Consider the following 13017-nt stretch of genomic DNA (forward strand, 5'->3'; position numbering starts at 1 on the left):
CACACACAGCTAACTTCCAGTAAGTGCAAGGTAGAGATTTTTGCATCCAATTCCTGAGGTATTTCCCCAGGGCTGGCAGTGGCTTCCCTGGATGAAGTCAGAAGTTGGCTCCTGGCTCTCTGGCTGGTGCTTTCCCACACCTGGCAGTCACGCGTTTGGAAAAGGACAAGACTTAGGGGATGCTGAGCCGGAAGGGGTGTCCAAGCAGCTGCTCAAAACCCAATCAGGTAAACGCAGATCAAGTCAACCTGACCAGGTGTCTAAAAATACACTGGTAGCTACTCCCATACTGAAGACGCCGTCAGCACTGAAGAGCTCAGATTTAGAAATGTGCCTGCCTTAGGTGTTCTGAGAATCCCTTTCATGCGAGGCGGTGGGGATTCAAACTGCAAGACGCCAGAAGAGAAGAGCGGCAGCCTCTATCGGGATGTTCCATTCATAGGGGAGAGAGAGAGCCTCATCCATTCATGGTGGGGTCAGGGAGTCCTTCGCCGGCATTGGATCCCCCGGCTCAGCAAGCTGAGCTGCCGGCAGCCGGGCATGGCTGCATCATTCAGAATGAGCATGTCTATTAGGAAACCACCGCCAGCGCTATTATTAGAGCGGCCACCCCTCGGAAATTTTGCAGAATTTGCTTGAATCTACTGAGCGGTTACTCTGCTCACAAGGTATTGGAGAAAGGCACCGGGCTCCTGATTACACAGGGGCGGCCCACACGGCTTTCAGAGTGCAGGACTGGTTAATCTTCTCTAAAGGCAAAAGGCACAAACGTGTGGGCATCTGTCTGCAACACAGAAGCAACGCGTTTGGTCATTTTTAAATGACCACGTACTAAAGGTTTCCTCCTGTTCTCCTCCTCCCCCTTTCTCTATGCATCAAACTTGCTGCAGCCATTTGGAGTGTAAAAGAGCAGTGTATTTTAGCAGGATCATCTGCCTGCTTCCTGCCACCCTCGGGCACCCAAACGACAGGACTCCCCTGTCACTTCCATAAAAATGCTTTTTCTTAAACAACAACAACAACAACAACAAATCCCACCCAGGGCTGCTTTCTGCAATGTCCTTTCCTTTCTCCCTGGGTAAATTCAGACAGTGTGAGGTTGAGATGCCAGAGAAAGTGTATGGGGGGAGGGGGCGGGGAGCAGAAGGGAGTGTAGTAGGTGCCGCACGTGGGGTTTGCATTGAAAAAATGTCACATCCACGACATTAAATACTCTACGCTTCCAGTAAAGAAGTGTCATGTCCCCTTTACCGGCCCAGCATTTAAAAATGGACACACAAGTGCGGCATCATCAACCGCCTCCCAGCAGTCGCGGCTGCGAAACAAAGACACATTACCTTTTATTTGTTGCGCTTCGCTAGGAGCCGAGGAACTTCAGGTTTGCAGCGGCGGATCCACCGAAACGGGCGTCCCATTCGCCCCGGGGTGCGCAGGCCCGTGGCCTAGCAGGCGGCATCCGCGCCCGGCGCCTCCGCCTCCTCCGCGGCGCCCGCAGCCGCCCCGCCGGGTCCCGGCGCGCCCCCGCCCCCGCCGCCGCCGCCGCCGCCCCGGCCCCGCCGCCCAGCCGCCGCCCGCCGCAGGTCCGCCGTCAGCCCATCGCCCGCTCGCGCCTCTCACGCCGAGCCTGGCCGCGCGCCAGAGCGCACCGCCGCCGGCCCGCCCCCCGCCCCCCGCCCGCGCCCGGTCCGCCGCATGCTGCGGGGCGACCTGCCCGCCTCCCCGCCCCGCCCCGCCCCCTGGCGCCCCCCCCCGCACCCCGCCGCACCCCCTGCGCGCTGGCCCCGGCGCGGCCGGAGAGGGCAGGCGGGCCGCGGGAAGCCGGGAGGCCGCGGGGTGGTGCGGAAGGCGGGCTCCGGCGGGTCCCACGCGACCCGGCGCGCTGCCCGCGCCCGGACAACAATGAGCGCCCGCGCCCCGCGGACGTAGCGCCGCGGCCCCTTCTACGCCGCGGGAGCCGGGAGCGGCCCGAGCTGGCCAAGCCTCGCGTTCCCTCGCCGCTGCACGCGCAGCCAGGACGAAGTTAGGTCCCCACGCGCCTGCTAACCGGGAGAGGCTGTGCAGAGTCAGGCGTGCGAGAGGGAGAGCAGGGATTCTGAAACGGAGGATCCCACCCCGCCCCCCCGAAACCCCACCAGATCCACCGCGGGAGGCCCCCTCCTACCCTGTGAGCCGCCCAGAGAGGCCACCTGGGCTGAACTGGCCTGAAGATGCAGCTCCTAAACCTCGACGTCGTCCAATTGTTTTGAGTCTTTATCTCCCTCAACTCTTTGGAAATGGAAGTTCCTGCGAGATAACCTAGTCTCAGGGCTATTGTCAAGGATTCGCAACAATTATGGCGAAGGAGACTTCCATTTCAAGAGACCCGGGGGAGGGAAACAGGCTGACACTTTCTCTTTCCAAAAAAGAGAAACTCAGAGAATATCCCTATCAAGAACAATAACTCAATTCACATTATGTGTCTAAATGTTTATTGCTTCAGCAGCTCAATTTGCCCTAGACACACTTTTTTTTCCCCCCACGAATTGTCAAAACATGGCTTGATAAAATAAAGAGAGAAGCAGACAGGAGCACCCGCTTATCGTGGGTGGGAAAGCCGGTTTGTCTCAGAGGTAAAATCTTTCTCTAAAACTCACTCATCGCTTGAAATCCCAACATCTCTCCATCGATCCATCCATCCATCCATCCATCCATCCATCCATCCTTCCTTCAAGGGAGAGATGCCTTGCCCTTTCACCATAGTTGAAGGATCTGTTAAATCTAGCGCAATTATTTCCCTGACACTGGCAGGAGTGAAGACTTAAAAAATTCATAATAAAAAAGAAACATTGCATATTCTTTCTTCCCAATGGTTGAAGATTAACTCCAGACACAGTTCGTGTATTCTTCGCTAAAGATCTCTGGTGAAAATTTCTGGCAGTTCAGGAGGTCTTGTCACAGTCAACAGAAGGGAATCTCTGTATACATTATAGCCTTGGAGAAAAAGGTGAAAGAACACCTGTGATAAGGATGATATATCTTATTTCAACCTGTTGTCATCACAGACTTGTGACTGAGGGACTTGACTTGATTATCTGAATCTGAGTCATGGGAAGCCGTGTTTAAATGGGAGGTTTCTGTACCTTGGGAGTCCCTGAAAGCCGTTTTAATGCAAAGCCCCATTCTTTCATATAGTTGGGGGAGCACTCAGAGGGAGCGCTATTTGTTTGGAAGAGCATTTCCAGTGCTAATCTGTTTTGACTGCCCAGCTAGTGAAGGGGTGATAGTGTTCGGACCTTTCTCTTGGGGTAATTAGTTCCCATCCTTCGAAGAGTCATTGGATTGCTTCTACATCTACCTGCTGCTTTTCCACCTGGGCCGATGGAATTGTTAATTTGTCCTGAACTGAACTTGTCCCATTGGCAAATTCTCTTTCCAGGTTCCCCATCTTCCTGCACAGCTTCCCTCCTCCCCGCCACCAAATGCCAGAAACAGGTATAGAGGGGTCTTTTATCTCCTTCCTTTCTCTCATCCCTTATACTCAGGTTATCATCAAGCCTGTCCTCATAAATGGCTCTGGAAAGTTCCTTGAGAGCAGCCCCTTGTCTGACTTAGTCCAACAGTGCCCTGGTGATGTTAGTCTTTGCCCCGGGCCTCATGAGTCCCTCTCACCTTTCACTGGGAGGTCTCCAGCAGTCTCCTGACTGGACAGCAGGCTTGTCCCTCCAACACATTGTCCCCACCAGCTCCACTCATTCTCCTAGAACTCAGATCAGATCACAGGACTCCTTTGCTTCCACCTGCTCAGGGCTTCTCTGGCTCTTAGGAATAAAGGCCACACTTCTTCAGATGGCCGGAATGTCCTGAGCACCAGGCCCTCCTGCTCCATCCAGCCTTATCTCTTGCCACCTGGCCCCACCAGGGTCCATGTCACCCTCAGCTACATAACCCTCTTCCAAGTCCCCTCTATTCCAGGTTCTCACTCATCCCCTTGTCACCTAGCAGCCAGTGACTTCAGAAACAACTCACGTTCATGTCATAATCTCTGTGACTAAGCATGTCAGTGGCTTCTCATTGCTCCTGAAAGCATCTTCTCCATGCCCATCCCATGCTCCTCTCCCTGTCCCCCCGCTATGCTTTGCCACATGGGCCACATTTCTGCCCTTGAGAGACTCTTTCCTCGCTTGGCTTTTTTTTTTTTTGCATTTCTTTTTCCTCCTGTCAGGAATACTCATCCACCCTCCCGGCTCCTTGTCATCCTTCAGGATTCAGCTCAACAATGCTGCCTCCTCCATAACCTTTCCTGATCAACACAATGAAAGTACCCCCCACACACACACCTTGCCCCATCAGGTAGCCTTTGTATCATTATCCTGTTTATTTCCTTGTTAACACTTAACCACAATCTATATTCATAGCCCTGTGCTATGACTGCCTGGGCTTGAATCTTGCCTTGGCCACCTGATAGCTGTGTAGCCTTAGACAAGTTTCTTAACCTCTCTGTGCCTCAGTTTTCTCATCTAGGAAGTGAGAATAATAAGGTTGTTATGAGGATGAAATGAATCAATGTACGTAAAACATTTACGACAGGGCCTCACTGTACAAGCATAAGCCCCATGAGGCTGTTCTCATGGCCTGGGCTAGTCCTGACACAGGATCCCTCTACCCCCTATACCTTATATGTTTGGGGCTCAGACTAAGAATGGATAAAAATTTAGGGAAGAAAAATTTTATCTGAAGAATTTAAGTACCAAGAGACATAGGCCATGGTAAAACTTGATGAATGAGATAAAATTCAAATTTAAATTATCTGGAAGTTAATGGACATATGAAGGAAATATATCCTCTGTTTCACCAGTGGCGATCCTGGGAGTTGATGGATGGCAAGCTTTGCCAGTTGGAATTCTGTAATGGTTTGTTTTCCGAAGAGCAGCTGATTCCGCCACCAAGAATTCAGGCAGTTACTTGCAAAGGCACAGAGAATCAAAGGATCTTTGCAAAGTGTTGGTCCATCAGCCAGTCCCAACATGCAGTCTTGATGAAAGAATACAGTGTTTCCATTTTCAGCCTGAGTTTAATACTTTTTGAAGAGTCTTAACTCCGAAAAAAGAAAAAGAAACGTGGCAGGCTGGTTTCTGGACATTTGCCTTTGTGTTTCCTTCAGCTGCTGGAGAAATTCAGAAAGAAGGAGAAATACTTTTCCTTTTGCCCTTCCACAGGGCAAGCAGGATTTTGAAACTTGAATGTCTGGGGTTCCCCTTGCCTCTTACACAGAGTTAGGGAGCTTTATTTTGAAAAGAGCTGAACTCTCAAAGGGTGGAGAGGTGCTCTGAGCCTTGGAAATGGGGGATGGAGACAGGTAGCAGCACCCCCAGAAGGAAAGGAATGACATCTGCAATTAGAGAGGCCCATACTTGGTCTCTGCCTCAAGAAGGCACCAGACATCTGACGGGGCAGCTTGTGGACACTGGGTGGGGGTACTAAGTTCTAAGAGATGTATCTTTGGCACAGCAAAGGATCTTGGGGTTTGGTCTCTGAGGGATGGAGTCTTTGACTTTCAAATGGACCTCAAGTTCTTGGGTGCTGAGCATCTCAGTGGCGACTAGGCTGGACTGATAAACAACAGACCACTTTCCGGTCTTAAGGTACAGTGTGAGCTGGGGGAGAGGAAAGAATGAGTAAATTCCTACAACCTTCGTGAGTGAGGATGTAGTTAGATTTCACTGGGTGTAGAGAAGTAAATTAGTGTGATGTTTGTTATGTCCAGAGTTGCAGAGCAAAAATTATCCCTGCTACACTAGTGAGAAAAGTACTAGGTTCTTAATTCCGGGATCTGAAGTCACAGCTTTCCTAAACAAGTTCTGGGCGGTAAAGGGGCCATTAGCAGAAGGTTCCTCAGCTCAGATCTTGGCCAGGTTATCACGACTGGTGAAGAAAGATGGCCCCCACTCCTGCCTTTGTGTAGCTGCCTCGCTGAGGACAGACGCCAGTGTGGGAGCAGGTCTGAGTCTGTGCTACATAATCCTTTCTAGTAACTTCAGATAGCCCTGGACTCCCACCTGGAAGGTCCAGTGTGACCTTGAAGGAATCTCTTAACTTTTTGGTGCCCATTTCTTCACCTTTAAAATAACAGACCTGATGATAATATCTATATCTTCAGCCCTATGAAGACTATGGGTTCAACACATACTAAGGATTTTCACAACCATACAACTGATATCTAACATTATTAGGAATATGTACTCTGTACCAGGCACAGTGCTAACTCTCAAAACATTCATTAATTTCATCATCCCAAGATTCCTATGAGATGGAAACTATTTTTGTTTCCCTTCTACAGATGGGGCACTTGGGGGTTTAAAGAGGTTAAGGAACTTGCTGAGGCCACTATGTTAATTGGACTTGAACCGAAAGTCATCCTTTTGTGACTTAGAGACCTCATCTTTCATGCTTGACTCATATATATACATATATATATATATATATATATATATATAGGCAATCACAGTGAGCAAGGGGAGGTGACCGTAACTTGTCCCAATACATTAGTTCCTAACTATGGGACACTGGCGTCTTTTCCTTCCATACTCCAACCAGATTTTGAGGACAGGGAGAGACCCCTCTGCAGCAGGTTGAAGTGCTTGACAGATTTTAAGTGAACCCTATTATATTTTTATACCCAATCCTTCTTTCTCCTCACTCCCAGATCAATTCAAGGCCAATTCTGAACCACTTCAATCAAAAAGGAAGAATTCCATCTCCTCTCATGGCTTGACAGCAAGTACTTAAGACCACGTTCCCTGGGGTCCATGAAGAAATCATTTAATAGCTGTGTTTTATTTCATTTTTTTTTTAAATAGCAATATCGTTTTTTTAATAGCTTATGTTTTATAATCTTGTTATGTTCTCGTTACATTAGATTATTGCTTATTATTTTTTCCTGGTTGGGATCATGGTTTTGACTGCCTTAACTCATAGCAACAAAAACCCAGGGCAAGGTTTTCTGAAACACAGACAAGAATCAATCAAAACATCACAAGCTAATTAATGTAATTTGGAGCCCCCGGGAGCAGCTGTATTACAGTGAGTACCGCAGTATGAAACTGGTGCACATTAGAAGCATGCTCTAATACGCAGGTTAGCTCTCTCACCAAAACCTGTTTATTTACACTCAGAAATAGGCATTAATAACCACAGTCAACACTCAGTTGGCACTTACCAAGCACCCGAACTGATTATGTGCTTTACATAGAACTCATTTAATCTTCTCACCAGCCCTATGAGGTTGGTACTATTATTAACCCCATTTAGGAAAAAGGGAATTAAGGCACAGAGAGGTATTTATTTATTTAAGATTTTATGTATTTGAGAGAGAGAGAAGGAGAGAGCATGAGCAGGTGGAGAGGTGGGGGGTTGGAGGGAGAAGCAGGTTCCCCACTGAGTACAGAGCCCGAAGACTTTGAGCCTGATCCCAGGACCCCTAGATCATGACCTGAGCTGAAATCAGACACTTAATCAACTAAGCCACCCAGGCGCCTCGGCACAAAGAGGTTTTATAACCCACCTCAGGTCCTATACCTGACAAGTAGGCAAGAGCCAATTAGCAAACCCTGGCCACCTGACTTCAGAGTTGGTATTAGTAACATTCACTCATCTTACCTGCCAAATTCAGGGCTATGTAGAGGCTTGCATTCCTTACAGTGCCTAGCACAGTGTTTGTCAGCTGACACTCAATACCCGTTATTTATTTGTCAGCCCATTGCCTCATTACAAAAGGGAATTAAGACAGAAATATTTGTGAGATTGAATGGAAAAAAAATTCAGCAAGTATTCTGTTTTCAGTTGTAACTTCTAATAGTGTGGGAGCTTATGTGCAGGTGACATCAATCAATCAATCTCGCAGGCAAGCAATAAGAAGATATTGAAATGATGAGTCAGTGTGGGAGGAAGAGCCCCCAGGATTTACGAGAACACAGACCCCGGAGCCCCAGGGAGAAAAAGGCAAGTCAGTTTCTTGGAGTTGAGATGGGGCTGGAAGCTGTCATGCTTGTGAAATGATGATTTCTTCAAAATCAAATCCCCCAAAACCAAATCCGACCTACCCCAATTATGGCAAAGAATGGTCATAATACACATTATACATTTGGTGAGTTCAGTGTAGCAAATCTCTAGAGTTCTCACTCACCAAATAGGAAGCTGGTTCGCTCTTCGTTGAGATGGGGATTGGATATACATAATTAGAACTCAAAAAGAGGGGTGCCTGGGTGGCGCAGTCAGTTCAGCGTCCAACTCTTGATTTTGGCTCAGGTCCTGATCTCAGGGTTGTGAGATTGAGCCCCGCATCAGGCTCTGAGCTCAGCACAGAGTCTGCTGGAGGTGCTCTCCCCCTCTCCCTCTACCCTTCCTACTGGTGCTCTCTCTCTCTCTCAAATAAATAAATAAATCTTTTAAAAAACTCGAAAAGAGATACCTGGCTGGAAAATAAAAAACAATGCCTATAACATAGAGAACATTGAAACCTATAGAAATTGATGGAATCATCTAAGAAAATTTTCCAGGAAAGTAGGGAAAGAGGAGGGCTCCGGATTCAGCTCTAAGATAGTGGTTCTCAGACAAGCCTGCATCAGGAGCACCTGGAAGGCTGTCAAAGGATGCTGGGTTTCACCTCCCCCCATACCCCTGAAGTTTCTGATTCATAGTCTGAGTAGGGGGTTGGGAGTGTAAGAATTTGCATTTCTAACAAGTTCCTGGGTTATTGATTCTCCTGGTCAGCTGAGTGGATACTATCTTCCACTTTGACCTTGACTTTGCTCCAGGCACCCTGGCCTCCCTGCTGTAGTCTCTACTCTTCAGGCTCTCTAGCCCCAGGGCCTTTGCACTTCCCTCTGCTTGGAATGTACTTCTCCAGATATCAGGAGGAATCAAGCCAGCATCTTTTTCAGATCCCTGCTCAAATGTTACCTTATTAGTGAGATCTTTTTTTTTTCCTTTTTAGTAGAGAGGAATGGAAGGAAGTTTTTCCCCCCCATAATTATATCACTCAATTCTTTACATGCTCCAAATCACAGTTGATCTATGACCATCTTCCTTAAAAATGGCAATTCCTCCCACTTGCCCTCCTGCTACTGCCCCTCTCCCTAATCCCTTCCCTGTTTTTTTCTCTATTGTCCTAATCACCTTCTAACAGACTGTATACAACTTACTCACTTATGTGCTTTATTACCTGTCTCTCCTGTGAGAGCAGGGATTTATGTCTGTTTTGTTTATTGCTGACTCTCCTGAGCCTAGAACGGTCCCTGGTACATATTAAACATTCAATAAATATTCATTGAAGGGATGAATGAAATGAATGAATGAACATTCTCAGATGAAGAATTGTGGTTTTAGGAATCCTAATTCTGATGGAGGCACCTGGGTGGCTCAGTGGGTTAAGCATCTGCCTTCTGCTCAGGTCAGGATCCCGGGGTCCTGGGATCAAGCCCTGAGTTGGGCTCCCTGCTCATCGTGGAGTCTGCTTCACCCTCTCCCTCTGCCCCTCCCCCTCCCCCCACTTGTGCTAGGCATGCGCTGTCTCTCTCTCAAAAAAAAAAAAAAGAATCTAATTCTGATGGACACCCTTCCTAACTGGTTGCCTCCTTATCAAAAATGAAATACAAACATGTTGCTCCATTCTGAAAACACCTGCTCTTGCACCAGGGGTAAAGCTCTTGCCTGGGTATAAATTCATCAGTAGGTACTGGGTGGGGCTGGGACATGGCAGGGCACGTCCCTATCTTCTTTTGTTGACCACCCTCTCCTGCCTGTGCAGCCTCTTGCCTGCTTGCCACCTCCCAGTGGGCAAGAAGCACATGCAGGTCCCCGACTTGCTCACACTGCGCTTCTACCCAGGAGGCCTCCCTCCCCTCCCTTCACCCATCACCCCTCACTCTTCACACTCACTTTCTGGGAAGCTTTCCCAGAGGCCCCCCTCCAGCAGAGCCCATGTGTATCTGTATGCGTAGCACTTTATCATCTGTATTTGCGCACGTGCCTGTATTCATCACTTTACGGGCAATTCCTCACAGGTAGAAATCATGGCAATGCTTTGTGTGTTTTTGTTTTCAGAATTGTGTTTTGTTCCAAGTCCTCCAGATGCATTAATCTGTACATGGTGTATTTAATTTTGCTTTATCACTTTCTTTTGGCCAAGCATTGTGATAATTACCCCATAGATTTTTATAATTGAATTCATCTTGCTAATAAAAAACAGGAGAAGAGCCTGTGATGGTCGAGAACAGCGTTTGACCAGTGTTTATAAGCAATTCCATATAATTGTCTTAATAAAGGCGGCCCAAATTATGGCCACTCTGAAACTGTCTCTCATAAATGAGCTTGGGCCTTTCGCGATGCTACATGCCAACATCAAAGCCCAGCTTTTTTGGAATACCTGCAATATGTTCTAAAAATTCCTGTGCTTGTGGAGGCCCAATCAAAACACTTAATAACCCAGCAGCTGTAATTTCTATCTTAAAATGGTTGTCCTTCCATCTCTCTTTTTAGTGTCTACTTAGTGACTCTAAATTTTTCTGGTGTTGGCTGGCAGAAGCCTAAGGATTTCCCTTTGTTTATATTCTTTCACCTTCTCAAGTATGTTTTTGAGAAGATCTCCCCTGGTTTTTTCTCCTATCCTACCGCTTTCAGTGCCCCCCAAAAGCCAAAACAAAGCAAATAAACATTAAGGTCAGAACAGCTGATCCTAAGTAGAGGCCAGGAGGCCTGAGGGTAATTTTGGTCTTGAGTTCAGTAGAAGAGGGGATATATAGTGGAGAGAAAGGAAAGTATCTTTCAAATCTTCAGAGAATGGCCCCCTGTGCCCTTTACAAAGAAAATTCCCTTGCAAATGGTTCTCACCTAAACTAGGACTAGCTACTCATCATCATCATCACTATCCTCATCGCTCTTCTTTACTGAGTGGTGCTGGGCACATCCCGTGTGCCCTCTACAATCCTCACAACAACACAGCACAGTGGGTATGATTCATTCCTGTTGTGCACAACCAGAAATTGAGGCTCATAAACATTAAGGAACTTGCCAAAGGTCCACACCCAGAAAGAGGCAGATTTGAATTGGAGTCTGTCTTCCAAGCCTCCAGCGTGTTCTGTCTACTGAGGCTTAATTTTGAGCAAAAGCAGAAATTGGTCAGTGAAGGACTCTTAGGAAGAAGTGTCTTGGGATGGTTTCTAGTGGAGTGGAGTGGATGGGTGGAGGGGGAGCTCAAGGAAGGAAAGGGAAGCAGGAAGCACCAAAGATAATATTCAGCTATGGGATATTTTTGCTGATCACTGCCCCTTGCTGACCCTGGCCAACAAAATCATCCCCACCTAAGCAGAGCTCTGCAGACACACGGGGGTATTTTCCGGTGGGACCAAGTCCAATGGTGGGCATAACTGAGTCACTGCTGGCCCCCAGTTTGCTAACCCGACATAATTCTTGGTATATACTATTACAGCAGTTATTGAAGAATTCTATTTTCACCATGATCCTTGTGGTTAGCACAGTCACATCTCTGATTCTGCTCCTCATCCCTGTAGGGCTTTGAACGGGTCAGCTGAGTCTTGGGGCAGGGCCTTCCTTATCCGTCTACCTAGCAGGCTGGGACTGGGGTTACGGTCCACTTTCCTGCCCCAAGATGCCGAGAGCAACAGTGTTGTGGTTAGGAGTGCAGACCAGGAAAAACTAGACTGCCTGGTTTTGAACCACAAGTCAACAACTTACTGTTGGGTCACTTTGGGCGAACGAGTTCTAAACTTCTCCCCGGTTCCCACTCATAGGTTTCCTCTGAGGATTGCACTGCATAATGTATGTGAAGTTTTTGGCACGGAGCATGTGTTTAATAAAACATATGCTATTAATATTCTTACTTGCGTTATCTGCGTCATCCAAAAGCATGAAATCTGGCAGCTTTTGTGTCTGCATAATGCCCCTTTGCCCACTATGTTAGATGTTGATTCTTGGTTGAAGCCCTATACCTAAGTGTTGTGAGCTTTAATGAGATCCCAGGTGAGCTAAGCCCCTGTAAATAAATCATAGGAAATATCCTTGCCCTAAATAATTGTGTCCTGAATTCCGTTTCTTTCCTCTGAGTACATTGCATGCCCTCTCCCTGTAGAGAGTGTTCACCCTGCTCATCCGTGACTCACTTAAGAGGGATTCAAGTCCATTTATGGAGCCCATGACTTTGCTCACCTGTTGAGGGTACAACGTTTGCTTTAAATGGATGCCCCTAGGAATGACGATCAGTCACAGCATTTACCCCTATAGGGTCACTCCATCTCCTCCTCAGATGTAGGGTATAGCGTACCCACACCCACATATGGACTGCTGGTTCCTTCTGCCGGCTCAGACCCTTGTAGCCCCAGGTCACTCAGCAAGTTAGTGAGAGCAACAGTGAAGTGAGGCAGAGCCTCCAAAATCGTATCCCATTTCTTAGGAATCTAAATTCAATTTCATTTTATGTAAGACAAATTCTGTAGCGGGAAGGAGGAAATGAGCCTGATTTTCATAAATTTGTTCAATCTCCAGTTCAGTAGGAAAGCCAATGGGGGTTCCAGACTAGACAAAACCAAATGCCCTGACCGGTTCCTCCTGGGACACTTACAGTGCCTGCCCAGCTATGGTCCTGTTCATCGTTCACAGCCACGTGCTGAGAGTCCTAGGCTTCTGTCAGCGCCTCTGCTGGACAGATGAGGAAACAGGTGCTAAGGAGTTCCTAGCCAGCCCCAGGGCTCCCAGTGAATTTGTGGGACATTCCGAATTAGAACAGAATGCTTCTCACACTAGGTCATGAGCACTGCACACCGATATTTGTCACCTCGTGACCCATATCTGCATAGGGCTGTTGCTAGATCAAATATTTATACACTCATAAGTTACTTCCTATTGTACTGAGTTCCTCATAATACAAAGGTACCTAAAATTCTTTTTCTTTAACTTTTGCTGTCCTTCTTCAAAAAGTATTTTAAATAATAGAACACATAAGCATTGAATAACTACCATTAAGAT

At 47.5% G+C, this 13017-nt stretch overlaps 1 protein-coding gene across 14 annotated transcripts in view; it reads right to left on the bottom strand.

The window, feature by feature from the left end:
- Window positions 1–13017, bottom strand: part of FRMD4A (FERM domain containing 4A) — a 330684-nt gene that overhangs the window by 213309 nt on the left and 104358 nt on the right. The window contains exon 1 of one of the 14 annotated variants that reach the window (XM_081820627.1): window positions 2162–2289. The exons of 12 other annotated variants lie outside the window; for them this stretch is intronic. The gene's annotated coding sequence lies outside the window, so the exon portion shown is untranslated. Of the gene's footprint in view, window positions 1–1337; window positions 1538–2161; window positions 2290–13017 lie in introns of those variants that run through there. One more of the 14 variants, XM_081820622.1, reaches the window with a different exon arrangement.

This window comes from Leptonychotes weddellii, chromosome 5, assembly GCF_054177405.1.
Source record: "Leptonychotes weddellii isolate Sample4059 chromosome 5, ASM5417740v2, whole genome shotgun sequence".
NCBI classification, from domain to species: domain Eukaryota; kingdom Metazoa; phylum Chordata; class Mammalia; order Carnivora; family Phocidae; genus Leptonychotes; species Leptonychotes weddellii.